This window comes from Semicossyphus pulcher, unplaced genomic scaffold (assembly GCF_022749685.1).
Source record: "Semicossyphus pulcher isolate SPU_LCO1_2020_fin unplaced genomic scaffold, fSemPul1.0.p SCAF_12, whole genome shotgun sequence".
Lineage (NCBI taxonomy): Eukaryota > Metazoa > Chordata > Actinopteri > Labriformes > Labridae > Semicossyphus > Semicossyphus pulcher.
The window spans coordinates 7,097,473-7,113,591 of record NW_027211626.1 but is presented as its reverse complement, the minus strand read 5'-3'; the positions used below and the strand labels follow the sequence as shown (position 1 = coordinate 7,113,591).

The following is a 16,119-nucleotide window of genomic DNA, read 5'->3' as shown; positions in this document are numbered from 1 at the left end:
GTTAAGCTATGTACCGCTGAACATGGGGCTGTGGCAAAACACACTTACAAAAAGATTTCAATTCAAGTGTTCACAGTATTTTTTTACATTTCCATACCTTCACCTTGCCCTTTCTTTTGATCTTTTTACAATGTACCACAGTTCTGTATTCATACCCATGCTGCGCACTGCGTCAGATCAGCCTTTTTTACATGTTAAATTTGCCCAATCACACAGGCCTTTAGACCTCAGTGGAAACTAGGGCTGTCAACGAATATTCTAAATTCAAATATATAACAGAATTGTTATAAAAATGGATATTCTATTGTTAAATTAATATTCAAAGTGAATATTCGTGAGCTCTCTCGTGTTCTCGTATGTCCTCGTGCACTCTCTTTGTTACGGAGCATCTTTGAATGCATCACAAGGTCACTTTGTACTATCATACGTTAATAATTAACTTTAGTCTAGCTGAAACAAGCTTACACAAGAACCGTGTGGTGTTTGGTAATGATGGCGGAGAATTCAAAGCCAAGCTCAGTGGGAGGGAGAGAGAGATTCTCAACCCCAGCATAGCAAGTCAGTATTGGTTGTTTGTTTTTAAAAAGACGTCTGTTTAAATAAATATACCTGTCACAGCACAGCTCGCTCGGAGAGCTGAATGTCCGTTCTACCGCAACCCTAATTATTTCATTTGTTTTTTTTGCAAGGTGTAGGAAGCGTGTGTTTGTCTATTAAAATGCATGTTAAAATAAAAATATCTTTGCAAGTAAGTTTGAGTAATTGTTATGCCCTAATGTGGATGTATTAGTCAAAATTAGATATTCGAATAGTTCGAACCTTTGTGTTTTTTCTAAGAAGGAATAATTGAACGGATTTTTTGGCCAATTTTGACAGCACTAGTGCCGCTGTACACGGGGGTGTGGCAAAACATACTTTGGCCACTGAAAAATGTCCCTCCTGGAAAAAATGCCCTTTCTTTAGATCCTTTGTATATGTACAGCAGATTTGTATTCCTACTCATGCTGCGACTGCATCAGATCAGCTATTTTTACAGTTTTGCCTATTCTTCACAGGTCTGTAGACCTCGGTGGAAACAGACATCAATCAGCGGGCACTCCCTTGAAATGGGGGTCCTGGGACATAAAATCCACCGTACTTTTGACGGAAACACGGCTTTAGCCGAGTTCTTCACATTTATTTCAAAAAGTTATTTTAAACTCAGAGAGATAATCAAGATAAGCTGTCAGAAGTAACTGGAATTATCCACTTGATACTGATTATTAAATTGTGTTCATTTGTTGTAAACAAATGGAAGACAGCTGTCTTCTGAGTTTCGCAGTGAAAAAGACATTGAAAAATGGCTGCACACTCTGCCGTTTCATCTGCTAAAACCTCCCCTGACGTTCTTATCCTTCCAAAATGAAACATTTTTGAAAACCTTCAGATGTTACCTAAACATGTTACGCTCACCAGATGTGAACCAGTCTCTCCGTGCCATCTTCAAACCCTTTAAGATGCTTTTCTTTCTGTATGAACTAACTTGTACACATTTCTGGTGTTACTGAAGACCTATTATTTTACAAACTTACTGATGGAAGATGAAAGATGTCTATGCTTCTAGTCTTCACTCTGGATAGCAGACACTCTGTTAATATCTAACTGATGCTTTGTATCGTCTCACAGCCAAACATCTTGAGAAGATGTTTGAAATTAAAGATGGATGTATTCAGGAAGTACTTTAATCACTGTTAGTAGATTATTGTCTATATGTTGTTTATTCAGACGTCTGAGCTTGCAGTAATGATTTGACAGATCAGTATAATTTTTGAGGTAACCCACAGTGGGTGTAAACGAATCAGTATTTATTTGTTCCAAACATTTTAGTACTCAATATGATTTTTGCATCAGTTGAAAACAGCACCACAAGTTTTAAAGAATTCAAGCAGAACATCAAACATCTAAGCAGACGAAGTGACCAAAACATAATAAAAAAAACGAATCCACATCTCATTTGCTCTGCCAAACATGTCTAAGTCTGATGAAAAACACAAATGGTGGGGGAAAAGTGTTTTCAAATGTGGAAATGGGCTCAGATTCTTGTCATGCAGCGCCAGGTGCTCAACAGGCCGCATTAGGAAAACTCCGTGTGAGTGATTTAGACACCTCAGGTTTTGAACTTTTGGGAGGTATTTGTTAAGGTGAACACTGAATAGAATTTTTCTTCTGCATAAACATCTGGCAGAATGATCCATCACAGTGCTGGAACAGGTCCAAGTCCCAACTTTGTCATAACGGGGTTCTGCAGAAACTCAAATGGGACTTAAAAGTGAAGAGTTATGGGAAAGGGAGACAGTCGGCCGGCTGAGGCAGGTGCCCCCTGTAGTGTTCATCCTACATGTGGACAGCACTTTGGAAAGGAACCAAGGTTGTTTTTTTTGTCTCTTTTTATGTGAATTTCTTTTCTTTTGCTACATATCGATATATTTTCCACAGTGATAATGAATTATCAGTGTTACTTAAATGGAAAATCTGCCAATTAAAGGCTTTTGAACTTTCTACAACGTGCTAAATTTAGCTGCGCGTCTTCAAGCTTTTACAAGAATTTATTGCTTGCAGATGCATCAGAAAAATGTGCACTAGTCAGACTAGTCAGTGAGTCATACATTAGGAAACTTTTGACATGCCGTAATAATTTAAAGTGGCCATTTGTGGAAATCAAATCTCTGTGGCTAACGTCGTTCACATTTGGTATTTTCCGAGGAAAGTGATGAAATCCTCCAATAAAAGATATTCAGTCATTCACTCAATTAGGATCAATTTGGTCAATCATTAGTCATTATATTACTATACAAACATCTGTCCACAAATTGTAGTCAGGGTGGTCATAGAGGGATAAGTGCTCTTTAAAAACATTTTCCCAGCATCTGATATTAAAAATGTATAATTATGAAACAATCAATCTGTTCTAATGCAAGCTGGTGATTCTGTAACTGTTTAATCTGGCTCTGCTCATTTCGCTAAAGACAGATCCTCCAGTTTAACTAAAGCATAACTAATGTGTGTGGATATAGTTTGAGAGTGGAAGATGATTGCCGTGATTATGGTGATTATTCCAGCAGTGAAGGGGAGCCTGGGATACTGTGTGTTTGCTTTGCTGGACTGCCTGGGATCTGGTCTTCATAACCCTCATCCATCACAAGGCCTGGGATCAAAGATACCCTTCCAGAGAGGGGAATGTAGCAGATGTGCTAAATACCCCTAAAGCTAATGTTTTGTTTGCCCTTGGTTTGCCAGTCGTGCGATTTTTGAGCATGATGAATTTCAAAACGTTAAAAGAGGCATTTGCGAAGACTCTGAATGTAATTGGACGGATGAGTCATCAGTGATCTGCACTATGTCTGCAGCATGAGCAGGTGTTTCTTGGGAAGAGCTGCAAACATTGTTGTAAGTCCAAACCCTTTGATGGTTCAGGGGCAGGAAGCCCTGGGCCAGTGACCCTCTTGTTCCACTCTGTCTCCCGGCACTAGCCTTGTTTCTCTGCAATTACAGAGCAATCAGAGCTCAATTACAGCATCAGCAGAGGTGTGTGACGAGATGGCGAACCAGATAAGAGTTGGACATTTTACAACCGCCCTCTTTGTAGGTGATGGTGTCACTAATCTCTGGTTGTAAAAATGTCAGGTGTGGCTCTCACAGCTCTGCCTTGAAAAGCAGAATCGATGTCTTGCACAGAATTTAGATTTTGGTGTTGAAGGAAATGCAGCTGCCAAAAAGAGCTTTTCAAACCCTCCCTGTGTACAATACATTTCCTTTTCAAGAGCTTGAACGCCTTCTCTTCAACACAAAGTTCACCCATTAAACTATAATTTAACCGCATGCTTCGTATCTGCTTTTAAATAACTGTACACGTTCTGTGCACAGTAGCGGCTGACGTGACACAAAAAGAGCCACGGACTAACATCTCCGTCTCTTCTAGAAGCATGGCCACGTGCTTTTGGACTTTTTCTAGCTTGAGAAGCAAACAAATATTGTCGGGGGTTATTAACACTGCTTTAATTCTGCAAGCAGGATAGACACTAAGCTACATGTGGCATTATGAAATGAGTCAAACTACAAATGAAATGGAACAATTGAATACATGAATATGATCCACTTTGTTTACCAGGTAGTCATACATGTTTGTTATTTGGTGCTGAGCCGTTGTTGTGCAGGGGAGCTCTGCAGAGCTGGTGTTTATCTTCTGTCTTTGTCCTAACGCGGTGATCACTTTAACATTATACTCTTTCTATACTTTTAAAGTATTTGTTTTTAGTGCAGCTATCAGACTGTTCAGTTGGTAAATGGTGTAGCCTCATTCTTCAACACAAATGTTAACAACATACTGTTTTCCTTGGCTTACAAACTGCAGTGACACAAGACTGTTTGTATTTGTATGTCGTCCTATAAACTGGTGCGACCAATATACCAGTATACAATGCAGAGAGAGGCGTGCTACAGTATTTTACCTAGACGCTGTGACTATCCTGTTTTTATTATTATCCTGATGCACAAGGGGGGAGGAGGGGGGGTTGCCTTCGGGGCCTTCCCCTATCCCTACCCCAAACCCTGACCCTGCTGGGGGACATGGGTTTCTGTTGGGGGGCTTTCTGGCGGGGGGCCCTGGGGGCAAACTCCTCCCACTAGCTATTACAATTTTAATGTTTTATTTCCACATTGTTGTATTATGTGAAGCACTTTGTGCTGTACAAAAGTCTGATTGATTGATTGATTGATTGATGTCTGTCTTATTAACAAGATGCTGCCGTGCTGTTTTGTGTTTTACTCGCTGTTTCAAACTTGATTGTTGCTATCGCTTCGCTTCGTCACGGACATGCACTGACGTGATCTCCACTGCAGCCGCCACCCTCGTAACAATCGTTACCATAGGTTGTAGCTAGCAGGATTGCAAACACAGATGGCAGGCTGTAATTTGTGTGTGTTATGAATCAAAATAAATTGAAATAGTGTTGAAATAACTTGTTTTTATTAATAGATAGCAATAGAAAACTTTTTTTCCCTCTGGAATACCCCCCAAAAACAGACTGCTCTTATATTCCGGTGCGACTTATATTCCAGATTTATGCTACCTATAATTTCTTTCCCTTTTGTGATATCACTTTGAAATCTTCTGGCCACCTAAAACATCATGTAATTAAGAGATTGTTTTTGCCCAGACAGAGACGAACCTTCAGTTCAGATTATCAGCCCATTACAATAACAGGATGACTCATTTGCCTGATAGTAACTGCTGCTAAATTTCCAACTCCTTTGGTTGTGTTTGCTTATGTTTTGTAGGTAGCTCCGCAATGCACACGAGACATGGTGATGTTTCCCTACTGGGAAACTTCCACACACCTTGTTCCTTTACAAGCCAAACCCTGTGAGGTCATTAGTATCTAAAGAGCGTACTTTTCCCATTAGAGAGTGATAGACGGCGAGCGTTGCCAAACAGATGTGAAAACCGCTCACATCCCACATACGCATTTCCACACCCTTTTCCGCGAAGAAGTTGTTTGAGTTACATGGCACTAAGTCAATGAAAGGTAGTTGATGTTACTTTGCCTTGGCTGGAGCACACACACACACACACACGTTGTACGTTACATGGGGAGAAGTGTATGTTAACATACCACTCATCTTACTCACCAGCTCTGTCGACTTGCTCTACATCTCCTCTCACACTGGGTACAAAGAAGACGGCCACACGCAAGTCTCGTCCCAGTAAATTCACAGATTGAGGTAATCTAGCTCTCACACTCTTATTTCCACAAACACGCACGTGCACACACACATCGGTCCCCCTCTACTAACGGAATTGAAAACAGGTGCCCACCACATATCTTGAATTCTTCTAAGATACAAAAGTGGTTTGACCTGACTGGTTTTTCTGGAGTGGAGCCTCCGTGTATGAAAGAAGAGTCCATGTAGAGATGTGTGTGTAAACATGGAGGCGTTGGGTTCTGTGCAACACGCTGGTGGAGCAGCAACTATATTGGAAACACATTTCTCCCTCTGCACAACCTGAACATGCAGTGTCAAGTTAACATAAGGATAAGTCGCAGATGCACCCTGCGAACGTAGCAAACCACCGCATTTAATAGCTTTCAAATGAGCCATCGTAACCGTATACTGGTCTGGCTTCGGCCGATATGGAAGAACGATCAAACTGCGTCGATAGCTGCGCTTAAACTTTTGACTCTTTTCTTAAAAGATTGGAAAACCCCCGTCTTGAGATGTCCTTGCTTGAGGCACAGTGTCTTTTTCTGCAGCCGCAGGGGATCTAGTTAGTGGAGGAACACGGCCAATGAGAAACAGAAGGCAGGGAGTCGCTGGACGAGTCCGTGGAGCTGGGGGGGAAAAGCGATTGAAGCCCTAATGGAGGAGCTGATGATAAATGCGGTCACACTCTGGTTTTTCCTGGACATTTTAGCAGTTTACTTCCCAATTTTTCATGACTAGTCAGGCAGTTTGTCTGCTAATGCCTGTGTGCATGTGGTGTGTGTTAAGTGTAAGCAGCAAATTACTTTTCAATCGGTCTGTAAAACCTTAAATATGTCATCAACAATTGTCCCTTGCAAAAAACACTTTGATGGATACGGCTTGAGAGTAGCTGTTTCCACCATGTTTTCCCTACTGACTTCTCAAGGCAGATTCAATATGGGTGTGCGTGTGTGTGTGAGGGCACACTTCAAGCGATGTGTTAGGTTAAAGCTGACAGATACAATTACAAGCATCTCTGCTCTCCGCATATGGGAGCATATAACATAACATAACATAAACATAATTTAATACACGTGTCTTTTTGCGTCAGAATGTTTTCAGTCCACAGAGAGTTGATTTTTCAAATACGTGAGGTCCGTATTTAGAGGCATGTTTTAAACATCTTGTTCAGCAGCAGCAGCGTGCACACTAACTTTGATTTTTTAAGAGCTCTGGAAGCACGAGTGCCACATGTGCACCTTTTAGATATGAGGAAAAAACACACATTGTATCCATAAACAGGAGAAAAGACTCAGAACTGATTTCTCTAAACAGATTTCTCCCCTCTCCGAACATGTCTCTGGAGGTTTTGGTCTTGATTTGTCTTTTAAAGCAAGCCAGCACTCGACAGAATTTCGTGTGTGTGTGTGTGTGTGTGTGTGTGTGTGTGTGTGCGTGTTACCGGCTGATTTTGACGAGAATAAACATACAAATTAACATTTTCTGGGGAAGTAAAATGTGTTTGGCTTGAAATGCTGGGAATTGTAGGATTATACTCGGGCTCACGATTATGGCCAAAATTCTAATCATGATTATTTTGATCAATAATATTAATTTTAGGGACATTTATTTAAATGTACACCTTTAAATACATTTAGCATCAAACTAAGACTTAAAGTTTCTTCACCTGAATTTGATGCATATTCTTGTGGTGATAAATAGAATTGTGGGATGGATACTCACTGTTGTGAATGTCTGACTTGACTCTGGACAAGCTCGGGGTGTAGCGACATTATTCCTCTTGGCCTTCATACACTCATCACGCTGCACTTTGTGGTGTTTTTTCAGGTGGCTGAACACGTTAGTTGTGTTGCTTTGCAGCGCAGACACAGGTTTCATGCACTCTCTGCATATTATTTTTTCTTAAAGCTCCTGTGAGGAACGTTCGGTTTGTGTTGATTTTGGCGCCCCCTGTGGACAAAGCCGTACCTCTTATCTCTTAGCTGATTTTGTCCGGCACATGCTGATGGTCTGATTTGCTTGTGTAGGTCATATAGAGTAATCACAATTAATTTCAGTCTGTTTCATAACCAGTGAAAAACTCCTCATAGGAGCTGAAACATCACTTGCCCTATTGGTTGATTGATTGATTGATGTTATTTTGAACATGTACAAAAGAAATAAATAAAAATAAAACAAGACAACAAAACAAAAACAATTGAAGAAAAAAACAAAAACAAAACAAAACAAAATCTCCAGTGTGATTCCACCCATTGTACACGTTCAAAAAGGAGTAGGAAGAAGCTAGGGATAGACCGATTATCGGCGCCGATATTCGGCATTTTGACGCATATCGGCATCAGCCTCTTTTTTTTTTTTTTTAATGTTTTTTCGACATCCGACAGCCAATAAGAGATCAATTTAAAACTGGGTTATTTTGGCTCTGATGCATATGCTTAAAGGCATTTAAACAAAGTTTAGTGTTGGAGTTTGTATTATTCAAAATTTTGACGCAAATATTTTCACTTTTACTGCAAATGAATATCGGCTTCAAATATCAGTTATCGGCCTTCTTGACTACTAATGATCGGTATCGGCCCTGAAAAAACCATATCGGTCTATCTCTAGAAGAAGCATACACTTGTCAGGTCCTACCCCCATGTTCACTCATTATTCATATAATAATAATAATGATGATAATAATAGTAATATAACAAAATTAATAATATTAGTACCAATTATAATATTAATATCAATAATAACAACAACAACAATTTACACTATTTAAACAGATGTGCACAAATACACAGCCCTAAACCAGGAGTACCGCCAAACAACCGACGACGAGCCAGATCAACGGGCCAGCTCTTTTTTTCCAGACATTTGACTTTTGTTTCTTTCGGCCGTCTGTTTCGTTTACTCTTCCACTCTAAACTGCCGCTGCACAGTGAAGCCAAAACCTCTCGATCGCCCCCTGCGTGAGTGGCTGTTAGATTAGGGAGTTTTGTACGGGCGGAGCATTTTAAACGTCAATATCGCCATCAATCATGTTTATTTAATTGTGGGAAGCCAAAAGATTAATATTTGATTACTTGTGCAGCCCTAGACTTTAATATATTTGACAAAAACTGTTTCACAAATCATCTTAATTTTAAGCCTGTTCAATTATTAATCTAACTTGTGTTTCCAGCTAAACCTGGTCAAGAGAAGGGTTCTCTTTCTCTCCCCTCTCTCCCGCCCTTGTTCTTGTCTGTCAGCTGACAAAATTGAAAGGATTACAATATGTATTTTAAGTTTTGATATATTTAATCAAATCCCTTTATTTAAAATAACTGAATTCATGTTGTAAATGGAAAAATATGTAATTCATTGCATGTACGTTTCAGTACTTACAGTAATTCATTTTGTCTGAAGCATTGTACAAATGAAACCCAGTCCAAGCCAAAGTACATCAAGTAAAAAGGCCACTGACATTACAGCAAGATAAATATAACTTAGTTAATAATGTAGCATATATAAACAAACGTGTTACAAAAAGACGGTGGTTTTATTTACAAGCAACGGCATAAGCAGGTCGCACCTCAATCAATGCATTTAAAGGCAAAGCATGTGTAAAGTCCACACTTGCAACAGGTACGCAAAGGGAATAGAGTGAGGTGGGAAGGTCTGGTTCTGCTTGAGGTTTCTGCCTATTTTTAAGGATTATTTTTGTGGCTGATATGCCTTTTATTAGGATAGGAGGACAGTGGATAGTGTCGGAAACAGGGGAAGAGAGAGTGGGGATGAAGCGCGGCAAGGGGTCGAGGGTGGTAGTCGAATCCGGGGACTACGCACCGAGGACGGGCGTCCAGTTTCTGTCTGTTAAAGGGAAGTTTTAAGAATAATCCTCATAATAGATTCATTGGGTAAATAATATAACAAAGAGGACGGTCATTTCTTTGTTATGATTTGATTGATTGATTAAAGACCATTAACTGATGATCACGGATGCCGTTTTCTTTGACAGATTAAAAAGGAAAAATACTTAAATTGGACAACAAATATATACATGGGTGGCCGTTAATTAGGGATGCACGATATTAGATTTTTCACCGATACCGATACAGATATTTTTTTTCCCGCACACCTAATTGCAGAGATCATCAACTCTCTTCTGTATTGGAATTAGCGTACAGTATAATGGTGATACTCTTATCACATTTGTTACAACGGTCGGGGTGACGGGTCTTGAGATGGTTAATCAAGTTTGTAGTGTTGAAAGACTTTGCCTTGGCTCCTCCTCGCATCACCGAAGCTGAGCAGTCATTGCAACAGTTTTGTTATCTATTTCGGACACTTTGAAAAACGTCCACACCACGGACATTTTGGCTTCTAACTCTCTCATGCTGCAGGTAGACACACGTGACGTCATCATGCTGCGCCGCGCAGGTCTTCTTCGCGCCGGGGACATTGTGCCGAGGTCGGGCATTTAATCAAGTATGCAGCAGCCCATTATTTTATGGTTGGTTATATCGGCGGATATCATTGTGTTGGCCGATATCCGATAGTTCATTTTTAAGCCGATATCGGCCGATTCCGATAACGTGCCGATAATATCGTGCATCCCTACCGTTAATAGTCAGTGTGTTGGAAAACACTCTAATTTTGTAACTTTTGTACAGAGTTTTTGTACAGTTAATAAGTATTGGAATCAATACGTGGTTTTAGTATTGATACAACCCTAACAATACCCATCCTTATTCATAACACAGGGATACAAATAAGGGCACTATCTATCTATCGATTTATGTATATATAGTATGTGTATTATATAAAATATAAAAGTGTATATTTGTAAATGTATGGGGGCGCTTGTTTCGCTCAGTTGGTAGAGCAGGCGCCCCCATGTACAGAGGCTGTAGTCCTCGACGCACTGATCGCTGGTCCGAATCCGGATCTGCTGATCATTTGGGGCATGTCATCCCCCGCTCTCTACTGCCCACATTTCCTGTCTCTCTTCAGCTGTCCTTTCAATAAAGGCAAAAGCCAAAAGAAATACAAATGAATGTAAAACAAATCACAGTTTCAGGCTGTAAATAAACACCTGTCTGATCAGCCAATAAAAACGCACCAAAGGTGCATAAACAGAGAAACAGAGAAACATATTCTTCCACTGGAAACTTCAGTTGGGTGTCTGGCTCATGTGGGTGGTATATAAACCAGCAAACACTGTTTGTGTGAGTGCGCACAGGCCTGGTGTACATAAGCTTATGTGTACCTCTGTGTTTGAGGGAATATGCAGAGCTGCAGAAATGAGGCATAGCGCCGACTGATGCTGCCGACCTCTCTGCTTCACAGAACTGGCTTCTCTATCAGATAGACAGCTTGACAATATCCAGACCCCGCTCTTTCCGTTACACACAAACTCTGAGGCACGCAGGCACACACACACACAGGCACACACATGGCTACACAAACAACTCTCTGGGTTTGTTCTGCTTGTGTTTGGCTGGACTGTTTGTGGGATAAAAGTGAAGTTTTTAGCTGAGTGAGTACAGTTGAGTGTGACCTTAGACGGGCCTTCATTGTGTTGTTTGTAACTGAGAATCTTTGCTTCCATTTTAAACCATATAACAGCCGAAGAAGCTATAATTGTTAGGAAAACTGAATAATGATGTTGACTCAAAGAGATGATTGAATGTCGTGGGCTGAACAACATTTGTTCCTGGTTTGATGCTTCCACCAGAAGTAAAGGCAGATTCATGAATGATTGTCATTGTCTGTGTTTGTGAAGCAGTAGATCATTTGTGGTTTTCCCATTTCTCTCCATATTTCATTAAGTTTACTACATTTTAACTCTTAAAGTGAATTTAAAAGTGAGTAACGGCGCTCATACAGAAGTACATACAACGTGTGTGAATGTGTCTTGGTAATGTTGTTACTTTCGCCTTGACTGAGATCACAGATTTGTAGCTTCAGGGATTTCTAGTGTCTGCTTAGGAGCTCTTTCATGTTTGGCCTTAGTGATCTGGGTGAATCTACCCAGCATCCTTTTCACTTTGAAAGAAAGCATGATGTCCTGCTCTTCTCAGGCGATAAACAAGAGTAATCCGATACGTACTCCTCAGGCTAGTAGCTGTTGTGTGTTTGTGCAACTGAAGCAGAAACAGCAGTAACTGCTCACCAGCAGCTTTACTAAGGATTAACCACCAGTCAGAGGATAGATTACTCACAGGGACAAAGGCAAGCTTTTGGCTAACTGTAGCTTAGCTTAATTATGTAACACCTATCTCAATGGTAAATACCCCATGAAATCAACTATTACCAGGGCCCAACTAATACATTTTTCTGCTAACAAATCTGACCTGGCAAGACAGCAGAATGAAGTTCATTCCAACATCTCAAAGCCCAAAGAGTTGTATTCAGATGTTAGTTTGTTTGACTTAAAGAGCAGCTCCAGTCGTGTTTTAAGACGTATAAAATGCTCTGCTTGAAATAATAAATTGTGTCTGATGTTATTTCTGCAAAAAACGTTTAATCACCTTGTAAAAATCCTCCCAAGGCGGCTCCTCCTTCTCCCTCATTGAAAATTCCCTGAATCTGCATCGTCCCCGCCCACTATGTGCTACGTTTCTCCTTTCGAGAAATTACTGCCCGAAAACAAAACACGTCTCTGCCATCGTTGAGTGGCGACTTCTTGAAACTTATTTAAACTGAAATGTAATAATTAGTAATAGTAACGTCAACATTAGTAGTAGGGATGCACCGACTGAGAAAATCAGGGCAACAGCAATTTTTCCGATGGCTGATACCGATGTTTTTTTCAGTAGCTATTTTTTCAATAGTTAATGCCCTCGTCTGGATAAGATGCCAAAATTAACTTTAATTATAAAAAATGTGTGGCCTTCATCACACTCTTTGAGAAAGCATGAATTCAATCTTTCAAATTCCCAATACATCTTTTTATTGAAACTTCTTTCACATAAAATTGATCTTTTTTTCTAAAAATAACGGCCTAAAAAGCCTCTTTAGCCTGTTTTATAAACACCTGGTCATAGTACAAACATTTATCAGTGCTTACATAGCCGTATAGAGATATGTTACACTTAAATTTACTGCACAATTAAAGCAGTTAAATAATTAAATCATCGGCTACTGCCATCAGCGCATGCCACCTTATTTGCCAATGGGCCGATATCGCCCCTGTGTATCGGCCCATTGGGATGTTCAGCCGATGCATCAGTCGATCCCTAGTTTGTAGTCAGTAGTGAGTTTGCAAAAATTACGATGATGGTTACAGCTGGCTCGCTCATCACTGAAGTGGTTGCCATAGGTTGCACATAATGATATGCATAGCGTCACCCCTTCCATTAACGGGATTGGCTCCTCAGGTTTGTGACGTCTCAAACCTGCCAATCTGAAAACGTGTTGTTCAGCCTGTCCTTGGTACGCTGCAGTTTAAAAGCAGACAGGCCCAGCCATGGAGATGACTGCTGATGTCTCTGATATGTCTTGTAGCACATGAAGAACACCACATGGAGATGTTTACAAGGTTACACTTGATTTTCACTGGAGGGGGTCTTTAAAGTCTAAACCCCAAAATATATCACAGTATGACAAACCTGCTGTTTGAGAATCTGGATTATGTTTTCACAGTTTTTTTAAGAATGAATGACCAAGATCAAGACCTTTTCTACTTTTAACCTCATCATTTAACATGCCTTGAAAATATTAAGAGAGTTTCTCTGCTGCTAGTTAAGTATAATCTACTGCAAAACTCCCCACAGACTAAACTGTTACATAAACACGTGGACATTTGTTTGATCACACATGCTGGTCTTCGACTTATTATCAGAGAAACTATAGTTTTTTAGCAGCTTGATGCATCTCCTGAAGCTTTTATGAAGTGTGTGCAGAGCTGCTAGCTGTTTCTAGTAACGGGGCTAGTCGCCTGCTGCTCTGATCTCAGGTGAGGAAAAGCCTGGAATCACTCATCCTGACAGCCACATCTGGCGCTACTTTCTCCGTCCTGTTGCCCTCAATTGTGTGCCTGAAAACAGACACCGCTCCGATTTAACCACAGAGGAAAGAAGTAAGGACAATAGTAGTTATTAGTGGTTATTAATGAAATGGAGAACAGACATTTTACATGGGATTAGTGTAGAGATCAGAGTAATAAAAACCACTGTTACTGCTGTTTTTTTGTTATTTTCTGGCTTTGTTTTGCTGCTTCTGGAAGGCAAATCACTGCAACAAGCAGCCTTTCTGTTATCTGTGTTTGCTCTGCAGTAAGTAACCAATGCTCCATTGGAAATTAAGGCTCAGTAAAAGCTTGCACTGAATCTTGACTCAATAATCATTGTTCTAGTGTATTCTAACTCCTGCTTTAAGCCAGCTGTTTGTATCTCTCACATTCATTTAATAAATATGAGAATAGCACAGCTGCACGTGTCCAGAAAAACAACCTCACATGCACCCCAGTCTGCTCTGGCTTTGTCTTCGTTCTCCATTAGACAGAGCAATCAGTTGTGGTCGGGTGCCAAACCCACAGTTGAGGACAAATTCTAGCCAGAACCAAACCAGCGCACCATCTTCATCTGTTTCCTGTTGAACCTGGGAAAGCAGGGGTTGGAGTTCAGGGTAATATTTACGTTAATGGAATGACTCCAAACAGATACGATTTCAAAACAAAAGCCTGGGGTATCCAGGAGCAGCCTGCAGTCGCACGTTTGGATGTAAACAAACACTTTTGGCACTCTCACTATATGCAAACATCTGCTGTAAGCCTTCATCCTGTCTTTACTGCCCAGTGAGGGCCGTGCGCTTTGATGGATACAGCAGACATAACTGTGAGTGAGTGGTGAGATGTTCTCACTGCTTTGAGGAACACATCACCACAGGAGTCCATGATGGGAAAATCAGTCTGTCTGGATTCTCAGTGAAGAACAGACTGTTATGCGTACAATTGGACTAACATGCACACACTCAAAGCTCAGTACAAAGCACACAACAACTGATGTTGAAAAGACACATGTATAAAATTTCATAGTTTGTTTTCCGTGTTGTTTTCTTGCCAGCAGGATCGCTGCGCTTTTTATTCTATTTCTAGGAATATTGTAGTGCAAGTATCAAAAGACAAACTCTACTTAGCAATAAACCTCAAATCTGATTCCGATTATCCAAAATACAATACACAAAATGTCCCTGCACATTACTGCGGAGAAATATGATCTACTTTTACTAATTGTTTATGTTACAATTTACTGCGGTGAGGGAATTTGGAAGAAGCCACCCCGTTTTGAAGAGATGTTTGTTTAAATGAACCCAATGTTTTCCCGATGACATTTTATATTCATTTGATGACTTTTTAACTCGGCATTGAGAACTTGTTCAGTGCTTCATAGCGCAGGATACCCCATAATGCTAAAATATAAGAGCTTCCAAGAAGCCAGGCATTTTCTTTGTCAATCCTGTAGAGCCGGCAATTTGAATGTTAACAATGCATCTTTTTAATCCTAGAAGAAGTTATTGTTTTATTGAACATAATACAGCATTTAAAACTTGTTTTTGTTCACTTTGACCCTTTTACATTGCGACTAGGGATGCACCATATTGGATTTATATCCGATATCCGATATGCTGATATTTTCCAACCCTTTTTGCAGATTGCTGATTTCCATACCGATATATTAGGCACATGTTTTATTCCATCTAATTGCATCAAGTCTTCCCTGTAGTGGAATTGATATCATGCCTATACTGCAAACATCTTGCAACCTTCTACACGCTTGACGGAGGAGGCGTGGCGCGAGCATTAAGGCATAATTAAAGCATTGTTTTATCGGCAGAAAAATGACGACATGTCATTTTCAAGCCATTATCTGCAGATACCGATAACATGCCGATAATATCGTGCATCCATTATTGTGACCCTTCTTCTTCCTACATTGGTGACATGCTCACTGAATACACACCGAACAGATCCTTAGATCATCAAGTAAAGGTCTCCTCATTACACTTACAATTCACTCTAAAGCTGCTTCTGGTGCCTTCAGTCTTTATGGTCCGACTCTCTCTCTGGAATTCTCTCCCAATTGAATTAAGGGGAGGGAGGGTTTGAGTGTTTGTGTTTGGTCGACCGTGTCCCGGCTGTTTGTGGCCTGTTTGTGTCATGTGGGTGGGGTGTGCCGGGTTTTTTTTAACTGTTTTCTGTACATCTGTCTTTTTATGTCCCTATTTTATATGCTTCTCATGATTTTAAACTATGCTTTTAATGTTCAGCACATTGAGTCTGTGCCTGTCGTTTGAACTGTGCTATATAAATAAATTGGATTTGATTCTAAATCTTCTCTGCTTAAATAGCTTAAAACTGTTTAATGAAATATTCATTTGGGGCGCTGGTTTAGCTCAGTTGGTAGA

The 16,119-nt window shown here is 40.3% G+C and overlaps 1 protein-coding gene across 1 annotated transcript in view; it reads left to right on the top strand.

Annotated features, from left to right (window-relative positions):
- The window catches only part of hpse2 (heparanase 2), a 70,795-nt gene that overhangs the window by 21,282 nt on the left and 33,394 nt on the right, over positions 1-16,119 (top strand). The gene's annotated exons all lie outside the window — the stretch shown is intronic.